At 41.0% G+C, this 19,766-nt stretch overlaps 1 long non-coding RNA gene across 2 annotated transcripts; it reads right to left on the bottom strand.

Annotated features, from left to right (window-relative positions):
* Positions 1-904: 904 nt before the first annotated feature.
* LOC309846263 lies at positions 905-15,679 on the bottom strand. Of its 2 annotated transcripts, XR_014301822.1 has the most exons (5): positions 15,595-15,672; positions 8,963-9,097; positions 3,552-3,607; positions 3,287-3,456; positions 905-2,059 (listed from the first exon to the last, which is right to left on the bottom strand). It is a non-coding gene; the product is annotated as an uncharacterized lncRNA (long non-coding RNA). The 2 variants fall into 2 exon arrangements; XR_014301821.1 differs by lacking the exon at positions 8,963-9,097 and having other exon boundaries at positions 15,595-15,679.
* Between the last annotated feature and the right edge of the window lie 4,087 nt (positions 15,680-19,766).

The raw sequence follows: 19,766 nt of genomic DNA, 5'->3' as shown, positions 1-19,766 counted from the left end.
TTGAGACCATCCCATTACCTTCCTTAGCGTCCAGAGGTCATTGCCAGAACCTCAGGCTCCAGGGACACTTGTGGATGACAGTTTGTACTGACCCTGATGGGGTGGTTTTACTTAAGAGTAGTCCCATTCAGGGGTGCCTGGGTGGCTCAGTGGGTTAAAGCCTCTGCCTTCTTTTGGCTCAGGTCGTGATCTCAGGGTCCTGGGATCAAGCCCCGCGTCGGGCTCTCTGCTCCGTGGGGAACCTGCTTCCTCCTCTCTCTTTGCCTGCCTCTCTGCCTACTTGTGATCTCTGTCAAATAAATAAATAAAATCTTAAAAAAAGAAAAAAGAGTAGTCCCATTCATTCCTTTGTTCTTGCTTTACAAAGAGGAAGAGTACTTGCTTGGCGAAGATGGGCCACCGAAAAGCCGAGTTGGTAACGATTTTACCTTCAGCATGTTTACTGTTAGTTGATAATTGGCAAAGGGACTTAGAGTAAGCTTTGATTCTAGTTCTTCCCTTGTTCTTCCTCCTTAACCTCCCCCATCCTCATTCTTTGCTTTCTAACAGGGAAGCACAGTTGTTTGTGTATTCATGGCCGGTGAGCATTGTTGGGCTGCCTGAGAAGGCAGTGTGGGGAAAGAGAGAGACATGGACCTGTGAGAAAGAAGGGCCCAAGCCCTTGGCCAACCACTTTTCTGAACCAGCATTCTCCTCTGTTTCCCATTTCTACCCGAGGACAGCTCTGTGATGGCACCTAACGCAGGTATTCGTCATCCTGTCCATTACTGACTGCCATTCCCTGAGTACAGTGCCAGTCATGTAACAGCTACTCCGTCACTGTTGTTGAATGACTGAATGAATAACCTCTCTTGAACTTGAAGTTCTTTTTTTTTTTTTTTTTCCCCTTCCAACTGTTGGATCTTTCCTGGTATTCATAAATTTCTGAGATCTGTTGTTAAGCACTGACTTTCCACTGCTTGACTGTCAAGTTAAATTTTAAAATCCCCAGGATTTAATGGCTTATTTCATTACTATTGGGTCGAGTAAACTGGAAGGCCAGCAGCTCACTAGGACCAGGGAGGAGAAGCTGATCTTAATAAAACATGAGTGTTGAAGTGACAGTGACATGTTGTGTTCTTCGTATCTTCGAGAGGTTAATACAGATAATCTGAAGCAGCAAGTTTATGGTAAAGTGATGGAAGTTCAATATGCAGTTTGGGCAAAAGAGTGGAGAAAAGGAACAATTATATTTTTATGGATTGATGACATAATGCAGGTTGTGTGCAGGGTGGCTATGGGCCATGGATGGGTCAGGGTTTGCAATCTCTGTCCTCCTGTCAGTGTCCTCTGCTGTTCCATGTGCCTTTTATGCCAGATCCCCCAGGTTCTAACACTAATGACCAGAGGCCTTGGCTCCCATTTCCTCAATCTTTCCGACCTTGCATGTCACAACTCACCAGACTAGTGTCTGCCTCCCTAGGGCCTTCTTAGTTGACCAAATTGCTTATATTTGATGAATTCAATTGTAGTAAGAGCTGAAGTTTGATATTTTACTTTCTAGGGATATTTGTATTTTAACTGGGTATGCATGGACTCTTGGTTTAGCTCAAAGAAATAAATTACTAATGCTTGAATTCCCAGCCAGGCAGGTAGGTTTCTTAGATTTATGTTCCACTGTCAGCCCTCATCATGTGAGGGCCAGCATGTTTCTTTGCCTTACTTTTCCCACTCTTCTTTATCCTTTTTTTCTATTTCCTCCATCTTCCTCCTGCTATTCCCCCTTTTCTTAAAACTTTCCTTTTTAAAGATCTAAGTAGACCTGAGTTGGAAGTTTCACTGAGTATTGCTTGTAGCTAAAGAAAAGCTTGCCAGTGTCCTTGGCTTTAGAATTATACTGGAAAACGAAGGTACTTATGAGCCAGTTGGCAGAGGAAACCCCAAGACTGAATGGGGTTTGGATTTGGCCTTTCTAAACCACTACCACCTTTGTGCTTCCATAAATTGAGAATGTCCTTGGAGTTTCCTGCCAACGGAGATGAGGGTTATGTGGAAGGCTTGGGTTCACTGCATCTCTCCTCTGTGGAAGACAAAATCAGGAGAATAAGGTCAAATGCAGCAGTAGATACAAGGTTAGCACAAATGAAAAACTTTGTGGTAGGAAAGATTTGAAGAAATGATTGTACATGGCTCAACCATTTCAGTAGCTATTCACACAGAGTCACCTTCACTATGGTTAGATCAAATTTTAGCTAGAACGCATGGACCTTGATTGGACTTGGGGGAACTTTAGAGGCTCAATATATTACAATGATGTCCTTATTTCTACTAATAACTGAGTGGTCACTCTAGATCCGTACTGTTCAGTAGGGCAGCCACTAGCCACAGTGGTGGTTGAGTATCTGAAAGGCAGCTAGCCCAAATGGGAATGTGCCAGAAGTGTAAAATACACTGGGCTTTGAAGGTTTTCCTTAAAAAAAAAAAAAAAGGCAAATATATTGTTTTTTTTTTTTTGATGGATTATACTATATAATGTTCATAATATTTTTTAACATATTCAGTTAAATAAAAGATAGTATTAAAATTGTTTTCAGTTTCGTTTGTTTTTTTTTCCAATGAAGTTAGTAGAAAATTTAAAGTTACATATGTGGTTGGCATTAAAATTCTATTGGACAATACTTATGTGGATCGTACGGATTTTTAGTGTACAGATTTAGTGTACAGATTCTCTTTAAACATTGAAAAGATATTAAGTCATATTTTACATTTGTCCATTTTGCTGGATGATTTTCCTCACTACCCTGAAGTTTACTTCATAATCAGTACAAGGGCTGTGGTGATAGGCCTGTTGGGTATCGCCTCTTGGAAGGGTTTTGAGACATAGTACCCCTTAGGTGTGCATATTGGGTACGTGCTCAGGAGGATTTGATGAACTTCTCTCTCCTCCAGGAAGCGGCAGGGAAACTTTAAAGGACAGGTTTTTGCCTGTGGGTAAAATATCTTATTTTGTAGGGAATAAAGCATCTTGTTTTGCATACTACAAGAAAGATTGCATCTTTAATGAAAATGACAAGAGTTCCTCAGATCACCAGTGAAGGATGAGAGACTCACCTTGGGACAATTCAGATCCTCATTCCTATTCAGGATTTTCTTCTCTGCTATAGGTCATTCAGCTGATTACCTGCCTCGATGGCCAGTTAGGCTGCAAGAGCTATGCTGTAATCTCTGTGTATTACTTGACATTGAATTCGGCTGTAAGTAACAGTAAAACCCTACAAATAGGGGCTTTAAAAAGATAGAAGCTTACTTCTCTCCTCTATGAAACGTGGTGGTATGGATAGCCCTATATGGCCCCATATAGACCCAAAGTTGGTGTAGCAGCTTTGTTCCACTGTGTCCTGAGGGACCTAAGCTCCTACGTTGGCCCTCCATAGCGTGGCTGTCTCTCTCATGCTCCCAGATGACATCCTCCATATTCTAGCAGGTGAAGGAACAAAAGAAAAGAAGGGTTGACTTTGTGTAATAGCTATTTCCTAAAGTTTCAGAAGCTGCCACACCACAATTGTACTTACATTTTATTGGCCAGACTTTAGTCTGAGTGGCCATATGCTGAGCTAAAATTTCCTGGCTGTGAAAGAAAGGCAGAATGGATATTGTGAGACAATTAGTCGTCTTTCCACAGTTCGTTGTTGTACATTATAGGCATTACTTTAATACATACTACATATTATATTACTTTAGAACTCTGCAAGATGGTTACTTCATCTAGCTCTTTGTAGAAAAGCAGGAAAGCCTGCTTTATGCTTGGCCCTGATCCTTAAGAAAAGCCAGGCTCTCTTTCTGGAGAATAGCTGTCATATGTGATAACATAATAATAATAACATTTTACATTTGGGGAGGCAAAGAACCATTAACCTGTAACCTAATTTTGTGCACTTGGGATACCGGGATCTTGACACTAATAGTCAGGTAGGGTCTGCCTGGTCCCTATTAATATTTAGAGGGGGTCCTTTACCATGGGAATTATGAATAAGCCAGAAGGATTTTCTGAACATGCCTGAACCCACCCTTTAGAATGAGAAATAAATATATTTGGCACGGTTACTGGCTTAAGCCTAGGTTAGACAGGCTTTGACACATCTTTGGGACTGATGGGCCCAGAATGCCAAATGTCTTCTGTTTGCAGGGAGATTTAAGGGTCTGAGAAAAGAGTGCAGAATACGTGTGTGTCCATCCCTGCTGTCAGTGCATTGTTCTGTGTTCCCCAACCGGGGGCACTGTGTGGCCTCTGGGAAGGAAAGCCATGGTAGAGGTCACCAAGTTTCCATCGGAACCTTCTTTTTTACTCCTTTTCAATGGGAGTAAATCCTGGAATTTCCTTTCTCCAGTTTCTTCAAAAGGACTCTAAACTCTTTTTCCTGAGCACTTTGTTGAAAGATCAGCTTTTCCTTTCCCACTTGCCAAGATTATTTTCTTTTCATAAATTATTGCATTAAGGCTTCGAAGAAAAAGCCGTTCGTTTAATGTTAGATAAAGCATATTTATAGCTCCTTTAAAAGGTCCCCAGTTTAACAAATTTGTGTTATTTCACAAGCTTCACACACATTTTCCCAGATATTTATTGTAGTATATGTCGAGAAATCATGTGGAATTTTGAGCCAGACTAATTTCGGTTTGAATATGCTACAGTTTTACTAGCTTTGCCACCTTTTCTAGCTGGGTGACCTTGGTCAAGTCACTGAACTATCCTTAGTTCTAGCTGTGAAGTCATTTCCTTGGTATTCATCCTGCAGGGTTATGTGAAGATGTAAGGAACCTATGTAAAGCACTTAACATAATGCCTGGTGTTCACAAGAAGCTCAGTAAGCTCAATTGTTATTCTTCTATGCAAACAGATTCCACTCTACATAATTTTGCAGACTTTCTCCCCTCAGTTTATACACTGTGATATTCCAAAAAGATATTATTTATCGTGAGTTAAAAGCTTTTCCTCTCTTGTTCCTTCTTTTCACTGGTTCTGCCTTCTTTTTTTTATTTCTCTTTCTCCTCTCTTCTCTTCCTTTTTTGTTTTTCACTTCTGCTGTCTCATTCCAGATGGAAGATCCTTTTGTGTTAATTTTGCCTCAGTGGTTCGGTATTTTCCTTATCACAGCATTCCTTTGGTATTACAGACTAGGACTCCATAACCGGATTTCAAAGACTAAGAACGTCAAATCATCCGTTGATTTTGTTCAGCTGTAATTGGGAGTTTATACTTTATAACTTCATGGTGTAGGGGTTAAGCTGAGTGAAGCCAGGCTTGGATTTTCTCCTGGTATTGACGAAAAGATCAGCTCCTGAGCCTTTAGTACTCTCTTGCTTCTTGTTTCTTTGCCTTGGGGGTTGGGGAAGCAACTAGCAAGTCAAGGCAATGGATGGAGCAGGGTAGGTGTAAAGAGCGAGAGCCCAGGCTCTGCTGAGTCCTGTTGCTAGGCAACAGCATACGGAGAGCAGACACTGGCACATGCCTGCTAGCATCCTGTTGTCTTAGCAACAGAAGGTTTGGGTGGAGGACTGGGGGAGGAGGGAAACTGGGTTCAAATTATGCAAAGTTTCCTAGATCCTCGGGGTAACCCCGGGCCTGAACCCCACGTATTTATTCATTGTCTTAATCTTCCCACATTGACTGGAGCTGAGGTTTCATGTTTTTTGTTTTTTTTTTTCTTTAGTTCATCACCCAACATTGGTACAAGGTCTTTTCTCAGAGCTCTACATTACCCAAATCACACAGCAGCTCATTAGAGCCCATCCACTTCCAAGTCCTCTTGTGCTCCGCATGGCAGGGCCTATTCTATGGAATTTTAAAATGATCCCTTGCCCTAAGTATAGCCCTGTGGGATGGAAATTAAATATTCACTTGTGTGGAAATTTAAATTCTACTTGTTTGGTATGTGAAATGCTGCTAAGTCATTATCCTTAGATCCAAATACTGTCACTTGTGAACTTCGCATTCAGTTAACAAAGAATAAGGACAGGATCAGAGGACAGGACTGCTTCCCTTCTCCTGTTGAACTCTGTGATATTCAGGAACAGTTGCATTTTGTTTTGTCTGTTTACCCATCAGTACTTCACACATGACCACATTCCCCTAAGTGGTGGGGCCATGTCTTCCTCATCTCTGTGCTCTATCTCTAGGGTTTCATCCATGCTATGGGTCCTGGCATGTGCTAAGGGAATTTATTCTGTGAGTGATCTGAGAGCCCATACAGTTTGATACCATGTGAGAAAATACTTTGAATCTGTACAGGGTAGTGTATAAATATTGGTTACCATTGCATTCCTGGCTCTAATCCTGTGTTCTTTGGTTCCTGAGTCCACCTCCTGACTTTGGACCCCTGTGTTATGACTAGGTCGTTTGTTTTCCTAAATCTCATGTCCCGTTTTGAAGATCCATCGTGCCCTGTTTTTTGGTGGCTAAGACTTCAGCTTTTCCTATCTTCTGCAGAGGCCTTGTAAACCAGCTCTTGGCCGAGATTTCTGCCTTCATTTTTCAGATTTTCCTAATGCTGCCTGTTGGCTCTTCCACATTTTGCACAATTTTGTCGCACTGTCCTGTATGTATCTGCAATCATAGGACTCTTAGGGGCTATTTGCTTGTCTCGGCTCCAACCTGTTGTCTGTTACGGCATCTTCTGTGGATGTTGGGGGCTCACCTTGGGAGGTACTTCGTTTTAGATCTTTTTCCACTGTAGCCAATCCTTTCGTTTTGGGATGTGTCTGGTCATCTTCTTTTGCTTGATGATAGCAACTGTCCCTAACACCTGTCCGCTTACCCTCCTTTTCAACAGAGGAGGTCATGAGATCAAAATAAAACTTTTCAACAATGTAGTCTAGTTGGGAACTCAGTTATTTCCTGCCTTATGCTATTGTTTAATTTTTTCATGACAAACATATATGGCATTAGAGGTAGAAAAAAACACCAATGTTTTAAAAACCCTATTCAATATCTAGCATAGGGGTAAGCACATAGTATTCAACTAAGATCTGGGTTTTGAAATAAATTGAATGTAGGTTTTAATATTGACCAGTGAGCTAGAACTTTCTCTTACTAAGACGTTGATTTTCTTCCAGTGTGGAAGTTGCCAGCATATGACCCAGTATCTCGATGAAATGATTTGGAACCTAAAGAGCAGAGAAGAGACTCGTTCTCTTTAAGTGGTGTGTTCCCTTTATACCAGCTTGACATTTTGGCTCTATATGCCCTACACTGGTGTGCATCTTTGTAATGGAAACTACTGATATTCTAGTGCAAACATGCCTGACTGATTGTGTCAAATAGCCCTAATGGGGGCCTTACCATAAATTGCTGTGTGTAAGGTAAGATATAAGATAAGACAGTGTGTCTGGAATTAGTGATCCTGGCAGGTTGGCAATCCAGTGGCCCATTCAAGGGAAATTTCCATTTAGAACAATTCCAAAATTGTATAAACTGTAATCAAATCAAGCTAAACAATAATGATCTTCTGAGTCAACTTTATAAAATATATACCAATACATCTATGTCAGTATATATATATATATATATATATATGTATGTATTTTAAGTATATGTATATACTTCATATATATGTTTATTTCTTTGTTAGACTTGATCAAGAGAAAGACCTGTATCTGCCAGTAAACCACTGACCCACTGATAATTGAAAGATTTAAAAGGGGAAAGGGAACCGGCCACAGGCTCGGTCAGGTATTCCTGTCCCTCTGTCCTGACCTTCTTCTCTGTCTACCAGTTTCCTTATTCTAGTAGGATAGATTCTCACTGTTTTTCTGAATCCTTCTTCAGATGGTCCAGCAGGTACTCTCCTTCCTGTTTACAGAGAGACATTATTAGCTCATGGGTGAGGGCACAGCTTGCATAGTACCCTTGATCAGACCCTCCAAAGGTGGCGTATGGGGTAGGTTAAGCCCGAGTTGGAGCAAGGTGGAGACATAGGTCTTGTTTAAGCAAGAATGGTGGAGTTTGGGGAGAAGCAGAGAGAGGGAATTTTTCCTACCCTAACATTATGCTGACATTGTCCCTTCTGGAGGACTCTGTTTTACAGAAGAATGCTTGAAAGAAGTAGGCAGAACAGCTTTCTAATATTGTTCATCTATTGAAATAAAACAAGGCTCTTTCTCCCCTGGGTGCTCAGGCACCTATAAAGCTTATATCTTCAAGGAATTTGACCAGACAAGCTGGAATCTGTCCTGTTGTGAAAGGTCTCTTTTGCCCATTCAGGGGAACCTGTGGCTCAGGGTGACAGCTACTACCTGCAGATCACCACCGTGTTTTCATTGGAGAAAGTACCCTACATGACCTCAAGTTCCTGCTTTTTGAACGATGAAAAAAATTCAAGCCACGGCCATCATTAAAATCTCCTTTCTGTCATTGAAATATGATTTGATAAGATTTCCGTGATTCTTCTCATCAATGGCTATAAAAGAAGCCCGGGCTGTCTCTTTGTTTGTTTTTCAGGAAACTAAGATTCCTCAGAGTTGTAAGGAGGAATTAGAGAGGAAGGCCAGGGCACTCCAGAGAGTCCTCCAGAATGATGGAGAACTGCATTTCACGTCCCTAACTTGGGAGCAGTTGTACCTTTGCAGCACAACAACAGAGACCTTTCCAGAGCATGGTGTTGCTGGAGTCCTAGTAGGGCGTCTTTAAATCCCCTGCTTCCTCACTTCTGCTGCTGCGCAAGGCTCTGGCAATGCAGACAGGGCTCCGCAATGCTCACCTCCAGAATCAGGCTCTCGGGTGCCCTGCTGGGGTAGTGCTGTCGTAAATACTCCATTTCGTGAACTGAAGATCCTGGAGGATGCCGGTGTCTTCCAAACTCAGATTTTATATTTGGCCTCACATGCTGCTCTTCTTATGTTGCATGTAGGGCATGAAACAGCTGCTGTGTGGGATCAGGAGCCCCCACAATAAGAATGACCCTGCCTTCTCGGAAATGTCTCCGTGTACCTAGTGATACGCCATGACTTGTTCTCAGCTCAGGGCCTGGGAAATGTGACCTTCTTGCTGCTTGCCACAGTCCATCCCACTGGCTGCAGTCTGCGTGGGGATCACTGTCAGCCTCGCCGTGGCTCTCTCCCAATTCTGTATGAAAAAATCACCAGTTCATTCATCGCTCGTCAATCATTTCCCTCAGTGACTCATCATCCGAAAGTTTCATTCCTCAGTCCCCCTTTCTGAGGCTGGTAAATAGCATGTCATTCCAGCAAAAGGCAGAGGGGGCGGCAGCCCATCTGGACCCTCAAGTTTGATTTCATGTTTATGAAACAGCTTAAATGTCAGTGTGAGTGAAAAACGACACCTTCTCTAGTTTCTCCCATTAGTGCCTGTGGCTGCCGCTGAGTGCTTCTTTCTTACTTGCTTACTTTCTTTTCTTTCCTTCTTTCTCTCTCTTTTTTAAGGCTGCTCTTGGCTTCTCTACTTGGTTTCTCGAAGGCAGTAATGGAAAAGGGATGGATGAATGGGCAGATGTCTGAGACTACGATTAGATATCCACACCAGAAAGGAGAAAGAAGTTGGGAAAACAAAACAAAGATCAAATAGAAGAAATATTTTGGTTTTGTAGGAAGCTTTGATCAGTGGTGAGGATCTTGGGACATTCTCGTGTTATTTGTGCTCCGTACTTTAGGTTGAAAAGAGTAAACATAAACATTTGGAAAATAAGGATTTACAGAATAAATCATCTGTAATTTCACTTTTCTAACAATTGTAATGATCATTTGAGTGGGGTGAGCCTGGGGGTGTATTCTTCTAATTCTTTTTTTATGTACATGTGGTTTTCTAAAGTTCAAAATAAAGTGTGCATATAAGGGACCTGGGATTCTGCAATAGCTCAGGACTTTAGGAAAATCTTCCTTTGGGCCCAAGGAAGGCTGCCTAGGAAAAAGGCAAGCAAGGTCATGGGTGAAGGCCTTCAGTGAAGTTTCTACGTAGCCCCCTGGCATTTAAGACAGTCTCATTAATGAGGGATTTTCCTCTTACTGGAAGGGTGGGAAGATTGTGCAGCTTTGAAAATTCACCTAGTCATGATGCATATGGAGTTGCATATCCCGATGCACACCTCCTCTAGGGGGTCTTTTGTGCTCTCTGGACACACTAACAGAACTGAAATGAGAGGGCTCAGCGTCTAGAGGCTCTGCAGATTCTGAGTTCCATCAGGATGAGTGAATTGCCTTTCTTCAGCCATCCACTGGGGGGAAGACTTAACAGGGAACAGAAGTACTATTTTTCCTACAAGCACCTTGAGAAATAGAAAAAAGGTTAGCTGCCTTAATGAGAGGTTTTAAGAACTTTCTAGTGGAAGGCCAAATAGAACAGCAATGCTAAGAAGTAGGTGGAGAGCAGAGGTGGCCATGGGTCTGACAGAGGGCCTGAAAGGGATCCCTCCACATGGTCAAAGTGAGTGGAGCCATCCTCAGATGTCTCCTGATGGTAGCCTCTGGCATGGCCAGACAGTAGATATTCGCTCCAAAAGGTAGTGGGAAATCCCTCTCTGCATGACTGCCTGGTGGGCACATCACAGGCCCCCGAAGACTTGCTAACTTTGTTGCCCAAGACAACTGTCATGGGAAGAAATAGTGCCCGAGCTGTGGGCAGATCCAGGGAGAGAGGCTGTGTCACAAATGGTTTAGACAGTGGTAAATTATGGTTTTGAGTTGGCTTTGTTCCGAGTAGAGCTGTTTGGGTGGGAGGAACGTGAGACGCTTTGCCATCTTTGTGACATGGGACTGTCTTTGTCTTCTCTAGAAGGTGGTTACCATTGTCTTGCTGGGGGTGGGGTAAGTAGGAAGGACGGAAGCTTCACCTCAGTCCACATGTGGGTAGTAAGATCTTTCAATACTGGAACTTTTAGAATTGTTAATAAGTCCCTTTTTATTAGGACTTGAATATATTCCAAACTAATGAAAGTAACTAGAGGGAAAAATGATGCTTTTCTTTATAATCTCTGCTTGTTCTTCCAGATTTTCTTGTACTTTTTTACTTTGCTTAGAAGTTATTTAAGCACTGTTTTTTTTTTCCCCATTAAAATTATATTTAAATATTTGCCCATTGCTACCTAGTCTTAGTCATTAATTTTAATACCTGTAATTAAAAAATTATTTTATGGATGTGCCTTACTTTATTTAAGTATTTCCCAATGGCAGGTCCCTTTTGTTACTTAAATTTTTGCTCTTATAAATTATGCTCAGTGAATATATCATCATGTGCCCCTTCCTTCCACCCCTAGTTTTGGGTCTTTTTGTGGAGCTCTATTTCTAGAACTGGAATATTGGCTCAAAGGGTATAAATATTCTTGACCTCTTGATATATATGAGATGAAGGAGCCAAAAATCTTCATAGGACTAATATTTTATTGAGGATCTTTACATAAAGGAGCCAGAAAAGATAAACACAGAAAGTAAAATTAGGATCAAGCTTCAGAATTCTGACAATTTTTTCTTTAATTTAAAAAAAACAAAACAAAACAAAATAAAACAGCATGTTGGCCCACAACTTCTACTTCCATGTGAACCCAGGAAGAAAATTGGCTTTTGGAAGTTTCATGATAGTGATTAAAAAAAACAACACTGTCAAAGCCAGTATCTTGCTAGGGCAAGGCCTGAAAAAGGAAGAGAAAAAGAGAGGGTGCTCTGGCTTATAAGGCTTAGGAAAAGCAGAAAGTAGAAAATAGCAGTATCAGTGGGAGAGAGAAAACTATACCCCCTTCCCCGCTTGGAACACATTGGGGTGCAGTCCTCAGGAGCAGGCAGCATAAGGCACAAGTGGAAAAGGAAAAACGAAGCCGAAGCAAAGTCTTAGTGGGGCACACCCAATAAAAAGGAGGGTCAGTTGGAGCACCTGGGTGCCTCAGTCCATTAAGCGTCTGACTCTTGGTTGTAGCTCAGGGTTGTGAGGCCAATTCCCACGTGCAGCCCCAGGTTCAGCCTGGTGTCTGCCCCCCATCCAGCTCCTGGTCCAGTTCAATGCTCAGCGTGGATCCTGCTTAAGATTCTCTCTCCCCCTCTCTCACTATCCCTTCCTCTGCTCGTGCGCATGTGTGCCTGTACTCTCTCTCTCTCTCTCTCTAATAAGCAAATCTTCTTTAAAAAAAAAAAAAAAGGAATCAAGTTAACCTAGCATCAAACTCTCTGGAGTAATTCAAAGATTTGGGTATTCTGATTGATTTTTTAAGGAAATGAATAGGCAACTTATAGCATTATTTTTTATGATTATAAAAATAATATCCATTATAGAACATTTAGAAAGTTTAGAAATATATAGAGAAGAAGAATAGAAATATTGCAGTTCTTACACTGGAAGTAATTGTTAGAATTTCTGCTTATTTCCTCCTCAGTCGTGTGTGTGTGTGTGTGTATGTGTGTACACTCACACAGAAACATATATAAGTGAAATCATACTGTGTATAGAGTTCTATAGATTATTATACTATATAGATATACTAGAATACCCATTATAGAACATTTAGAAAGTTTAGAAATATATAGAGAAGAAGAATAGAAATATTGCAGTTCTTACACTGGAAGTAATTGTTGGAATTTCTGCTTATTTCCTCCTCAGTCGTGGAGAATGTGTTTAAACTCATTATATTGTTGGCATTTTTGCTACTTTAAAAATCCTATTGTAACTAACAATGAGATGAGACTTTCAGATTGATTTTTAAAAATCTTTTGAACATTTTTTCAGACTGCTTTCCCTAACTTTAAATTTTGGGGTCAAAGGATAAGGCAATTTTTCTTAAATTAATTGATTCATTTTTAAAATTCAAGTATAACTGGCATACGATGTTATATTAGTTTCAGATGTGCAATATAATGAGTCGGTCATTTGATCTAGTACTCAGGGCTCATCACAATGAGTGTATTCTTAATCCAGGATATGGGCAATTAAAAGCTCTGTCATATTTTGACTCATAGGTGTATGAGCACATGGCTCTTACCACACTCTTGCCAACAAAGGGTTTTGTTTTGTTTTCAAATTTTTCAAAGGGGATGGATACCAGTTCTCTCCCTACCCTCCAGCTCTCTATACCAGCCTTGACTCTGAAGTTAATTTTTTTAAAGATAAAAGAAAAATGTTTGAGGAGAGTCAGTGTTAGAAAAAAGATAGCTATAGCAAGAATATGCACTGAAATAGGGCTGAAAAGTAGATTAAAAAACTCAGAAGAGGTTGATTTCCTCAATACTTTAAATTATTAAGAAGCTTCAAGTGACAATAAAGAAAAGGAGCTCTCAAGACCTACTCATCTTGTTATATTATGAGAGAGAGAGAGAGAGAGCGAGCTTGAAGAGTCAACTTTGATCTAAAAGGGAATGCCGCTTCAGATCCATTTTGGAAATGTATGGATATAAACGACAGAAAATATCAATAAGTAATTATTCTTGTATTTTATGTAAACTCAGAATCTTATGGCTGGCTTACATTTTTTTAGCTAACATTTTTATTAAGAGGTCCAAATATTATAAAATTCAGCCATCACAGTTTTGAGTATGACTGCAATTATATTTCAATGTGATCTGTTTTTACCAGATGTGATCTGATTTTACCATTCAAAGTTAAGCCTTTTATTTTAATTTTATTATTTTTATTTGTAAGTCTGATACAAAAGGAGTGCTTTTTTTTCCAAAATTGGCTGACTTTCTCATCTATTGATGATAGAACATTTTATAGACTTGTTTGAGAAACAGTTCTCCAAGACTTTGATGTCTCTCTCTCTGTCTCTCATACACACACACACGCACGCACACAGACACGCACACACACACACACTCACACACAGGCACTTTCTCAAAGCAACTAAGTGAGCATGATAGAACTAGGATTGCTAACTTGGGTCCCTTTCTATTTTTCCTAATTGTTCTGAATCACCTTGGTCTCACCCTTAGACTGGTTACAATTTTCATTTTACATTTATGCAGTTGAACCTTTTAATCACATATCTCTTTGGACCACCATATGGCTCTCCGTCTTTAGGCTAAATTTGTCTTCAGAAAGCCCTCTGGCTTCCTTCTGCTGCCTTAAGGCTAGGGTTCTATGCCATTCAAAAAAAAAGTAAGATGCCAAGTTGCTGATTACTAATTTTTCTGTCCTGTGGTGAATGCATGTCAGCTGTTCAGAACAGGGATGGTGCAGCAAGGCTTTCCAACCTGTTTAAAAAAATACCCTCTCTTACATTCCACTAATGACAGATTCATTTAAGCTAGTGGTTCTCAATCTTGTTCAGTTGGCAAAACACCTGAAAGAAGTAGTGTTCTGAGAAGAACGCCATGAAATATTTATATACTTAATACCATTTACAAACTAAGACCACTTAACCAGCAGAAAATCTGACTGTATTGTGTGCTGCACTATGAAGTCATTTCCATAATTGTACATACCAATCAACTAGGGATGATTCTAACTTTTTCTGCTAATAGTAATGTAGAACTTAATTGTCTTGTCATTTGCGAGGACTCACCAACAGCCAACTATAGCACTTATGAAAGATTTAAGAAAACTTTGGTTTTTCCAGTGGGACAGAATTTTAAATTGAGAAAATTGTATTCATTGAAATGTCCTTTAAAACTGCCATTATTTGATTTTAGCAACAGAAATTCTCAAACTAGCTTTGCTATGAGGGCTACTAATTTGTTCTATTAATCTCTTCTTTCAAAATGTAAAAATTCCCTGAGAGGTTAAGCTGGGCTCTAGTAACATCTTAGTGTGAATTACTTTAATCAGATAATCACCTAATGTCTAACCAATATCAGCTGCCCTGTTATCTATTTGCTTTGCTTTAGTCTAGAATTGTGATTTTTAAACTTAAAAATTCTGGCTGCAGATTCCTTAGCTTTAATTATATAAATGCTTTGCTTTTCTGGCCTTTTGAGCTTACAATCTCAGGGTCATCTTGAAATCTTCCTCTCTTTCACCTTTATCTGTTTTGATTACTTGTGTGCTTTATAACAAACTGTTCCAACACTTAATAACTTAAAGCAATACTAATAATGTATTTTATTCATAAACCTGAAATTTGGTTAGGGTTTTGGAGGGGAAAGCACATCTCTGCTTCATGCAGAGTCCTGTGGGGCTGGGGTATTTGCTTCTGAGGTGGCTCACTCCTACCTGGGAAGTCAGTGCAGGCTGGGGGCAAGGAGGGGGGCAGTGGTGTGCTGGAGCCAACTTGTATTGGTGTGCAAAGCCACTTGCATCTCCTCCCCGAATCCATTTTCAGTGGCATCATTTTGTAGTTCAAAATCAGCCCTAGTGGCAATATTTACACCATGGAAGTTGGCACTAGTAATATTACAAATCAGAGCTCCCACCCACTTCCAGGAAGTTGATGGTTCAGTATTTTTTTTTTCTTTAAAGATTTTTTATTTATTTATTTGACGCACAGAGAGAGATCACAAGTAGGCAGAGAGGCAGGCAGGGGGGAGGGGGGGAAGCACGCTCCCTGCTGAGCAGAGAGCCCGATGTGGGGCTCGATCCCAGGACCCTGAGATCTTGACCTGAGCTGAATGAAGGCAGATGCTTAACCCACTGAGCCACCCAGGTGCCCCATGGTTTAGTATTTAACTGAATGTCACTAGCTGAGATCTCACCGAGGTTGAGGACCAGGTCTCAGAATCTGTCCTGTGGTCCTTCCCCCATGGCCTCGGCTTCCTCATAGCATGCTAACTGGGTTCCAAGGACAAGCGTCCAAGAGAGGGAGCGCTAGGGAGAAGGCCTATTACCTTTTGTGACCTCACCTCTGGAATCATAAAGCACCACTTCTGTTGTAGTCTGTTATCTCTTGTAACCAAGACCTTTCCAGCCTTGAAATCGTTTGGTTTCAAGGTGCAGGGACACAGACTGCACCTCTTCATGGGAGAATGGCAAATTATAGATGGTTGTGTGGAACCCAAAATACTGTTGTAACCATTTTTGGAAAATGCAGTCTACCACACCATTATGCCCAGTCAGGCAGGCTAGTATCCTTTTGCTTCCTCTGCCTTGAAGTTATAAGGATAATTTGTATAAGTGAAGAAAGGGCATGAGATCGTAAAAATTGGGATGAGCTGTATGAGCAAGACTGGGAAGACAGCAAAGGACAAAATGTACTCAGCAGCAGGGGAAAGGTTGCCCTGTTTGGAGTGATAAGTTTGTCTTGGTGAGTACGGCATTCTGAAGTTAGATAAACAGGTTATAGCAAAATTTGAGGTGACCTCTTTATCAGTTTTCTATTGCTTTGTAATAAGTTACCACCAACTTAGAGGTTTAGAACAGTGCACATTAAGACATAGCTTTATTTTTGTTTTAAACTCTTCCTCATAGTTTCTATTGGTCCAGGTTCAGCATGTTTTATCCAGGTCCTCTGTTCAGGCTCTCATGAGTGTGAAAGCAAAGTCCTTGTCTTGAGTCAGTGATCTGTGTCCAAGTTTCCACAGGCCTAGGGCAGAACTTCTTTCTTTGTGGTTGTAAGACTAAGGTACCCAATGTCTTGCTGCTGTTGACTGGGGGCTGGTCTATCTCCATGAGGCTGCTCTTAGGTCCTTGGAGAGTTTCACATCTCTCCCCATCTCCAAAGCGGGGAATCTTCTTCAAGTTGGATCACCCTGACTTCCCCTTCTGAGACCAGCTGGAGGAACCTCCCTGCTCTGCTTTTAAAGTCTCATGTGATTGGGTCTCCTTTTAAAAAAAAATCAGTTGTGCTGTCTAACATAACCCAGTGATGGAGAGATATCCATCAAGCTCACAGTCTTGAAGACTATTTGAGGAGAGGAGATGGGAAATCTGAGGGGTCATTTTAGAATTGTGTCTACCACAGCCTAGACAGACTGGAGATCCCATTAATACTGTGTGTTAATGAAACTTGTCCAGCAGTGTGCCTGCCTGGTGGCTTTCGGTGTGTCATTTAAATTATCCAAGGCTCAGTTTTTACATTCAGAAAGAAAATATAACAATATTTCTAATTTCTCTATCCTACAGAGCTCTCATGAAGCACAAGTGGGATAAGGAACGCAAAGGTGTTTTGAAAAACAGCGTTCTGTTGCTTTTGTGTTGAAGAATCTCCACTTGCCATAATCCTACTCTTTCTTCAAGTCTCGGTTCAGATTTCATACACTCCAGCTTTCCTGTTCCATCTAACAATGCCACCATCCCCGAACTCTACCGACAGTTTCTCTGTTTGCCTTTTTTTGTGCTATTTGTATATTTTCAATGCAATGTAGTTATTTATACACATGTCTTATTTCCCTTTTGGCCTGTGAGCTCTTTGAGGGCCTTTGCACTGCTCACAGAACCTATAAAAAAGCCTAGCCAGCCAAATGCCTCCCCCATGGTTGAGGCTCCTTAAATATTTGGTAAGAACAAATGAAGATTAAGTTGCTGGGATAGCAAGTAGCATCAGAATGTTTATTAAATAAAAGAACCAACTAAGCTATGGCTCACATTTTTGTTCCTGTATTTCCAACATTGCTGATAGCTAACTGAACTCTCCTGTAATAAATGTCTTAGCTCTGTAGAAATAGGGGCTTTGGCCAAACACGTTTTGTCAGATGGCTGCCAGAAAATGTGAGGTTTGGGAGGGCAGCTGCCATGCCTCTCTCTAGTCTTGGTACTGTATCTGCGTGTTGGAACCAAAGAAATATTAGGTGAATGAATGAATGAATGAATGAATAAATGAATGAATGAGTGACTGAGTGAATATTGGTTCTGGTATGGCCTTAATGGAAAAATACTGATTCTGCTATGGCTCACTGATCCAATTCCATCGCCTCACCTGCCTGGTCACCGAGGTAAACTGGAACCCATATATGATGGTGTCCAGCAGGGTGTATAGTCCTGGCAAGGTGGCTAACCACGTGTTCATATTCTGACCTTTAGGGATCAAAAAGCCTGCTTTTGGGGGCAGTGCCAGTAAACCCAGAACTGCCCCAATTTTTGAATGCTGAGGTGCTCTTCCTCCATAGGAACTCAGATCCCTGGCAGTCAGCAACCCCAGACAGCTTTCCCTGGCAAGCTCACCTCCCACAGACTCGGGGCTGGCTTTTCGTCCAGGGCAATCTGGTTAAAATTGCCACAAAGAGACAGTGTCAGAAAGGAAACTTAAAAAAAAAAAAAAATCACTGTTCTGCATTGTCTGTAATAAAGTGTAAATCGAGCAAAGGTGGTGGCGAATTGATAAAAATAGCGGGGTTATTATGCTCTTCTCTAATGCATTTAATGTAACAATAGATTATTCCATTGTCATTAAATGAAGGGAAAGTAGGAGGATCTAATTCTATCTCTAGATTCCTTAATAAGTACTTCATTGTCAGTAAAATCATTTACATTGTTCAATCTCCAAATAAAAGAGAAGGATGTACAGTGACACGTACGTTCGGCAGGGAAGCGGGAGCTGTGAAGGCGCGTTCGACCCTGTTGCCGAGTTAAACTGCATCCAGGAAGGAGGTTGGTGATGAACTGCTATTTGTTCTGAAATGAAGTGCTTCACTGTGGCGGAATCAGGGAGGTAGTGTTTTGGTGAGATGGAATTGACAAATGCTTCACTTTATCCACCTCCTCACACCCCCATGAACGTGTGATTTTGTGGCAGCATTTGGAGATGAGATTTTCTACTGTATAGGCTTCTTGTCAGGATGAATGAAGACCCTGTCTTGGGGAGGCTGCATTAGCGGCTGTGGCCTGTAGGCGGAGCTTTCGCTCCAGCTTGAATCACCCTCCAGGTTCAGGACCGGAGCTGCTTTCCTGGCTGATGTCTGCTCTAGCCAGGGCAGAGTGCAGGCGGGTGAAACCTCTGCACTCAGGAACCCCTAATGGAAGAGCCTGACACAGATCTCCTCATGCCAAATCCACAAATCCTCACTATTTGCTAATCAACCATTAATGTTCTATTGATAGGCAAGGCCAAAGCAGACTCACAGCATGGGTTCATAGATTTACTCAAGTATGTGGCCTGAAAACAAGTTTTTTTCCCCTTCTTTCTTCCTTTGTTGCTTCGTTTTTCCATTTTTCCTTTTCCTTCCTTGAAGTCCTTAGAAATTTCAAGCTTAGGGAATTTTTTCCTATGATACATTTTTTACTTCTTTTGTATGAAAATACATTTAAGAAAGGATATCCTATTGCAGTATAGAATAACTAACAGTAATTAGAAGGTAAAATCCTGTATAAAGAGTACATTTCTACAAATTTAAACATTAAGCGGGGCGCCTGGGTGGCTCAGCCTTTAAGTGGCTGCCTTTGGCTCAGGTCATGATCCCAGGGTCCTGGGATCGAGAGGCCCACATGGGGCTCCCTGCTCAGCAGGAAGCCTGCTTCTTTCTCTTGCGCGCCCCCTGCTTGTTGTGTTCCCTCTCTCTCTGTGTCTCTGTCAAATAAATAAATAAAATCTTTAAAAAAAAAACCACTAAGCAATTAATAGATTCTGTAGTGCTATCTTCATTCTGAAGGAATTATTGCATTTTGAAAACGTAAGAAAAATGTCTGCATAAAGAATTACTCATTTCAACAATTCCTTTTCTTCCAAGTGGAATAATAAGCCAATGTGTATATGGTACAAAAACAGGCAATGGTATATGAACTTGCTATAAGCAAAGGAAATAAGCAACGTAAAAGAAACCTAAAACCAGAAAACAGGTTTGGCATTCTAATAATAAGAAAATTTGAATGCAGATAAATCAACCTTTAACCTTTCATTTCTATTAAAAAATTATAGTAACATTTAAACAAGCTTGGGGATTTTTAAAAAAAATTATCAGGGGCCACAAGTTTGTTGAGGGATGAAAGGGAGAAA

Source organism: Mustela nivalis, assembly GCF_964662115.1.
Source record: "Mustela nivalis genome assembly, chromosome: 1".
NCBI lineage: Eukaryota > Metazoa > Chordata > Mammalia > Carnivora > Mustelidae > Mustela > Mustela nivalis.
The sequence above is the reverse complement of the archived record's forward strand: the minus strand, read 5'-3'. Positions and strand labels throughout refer to the sequence as shown.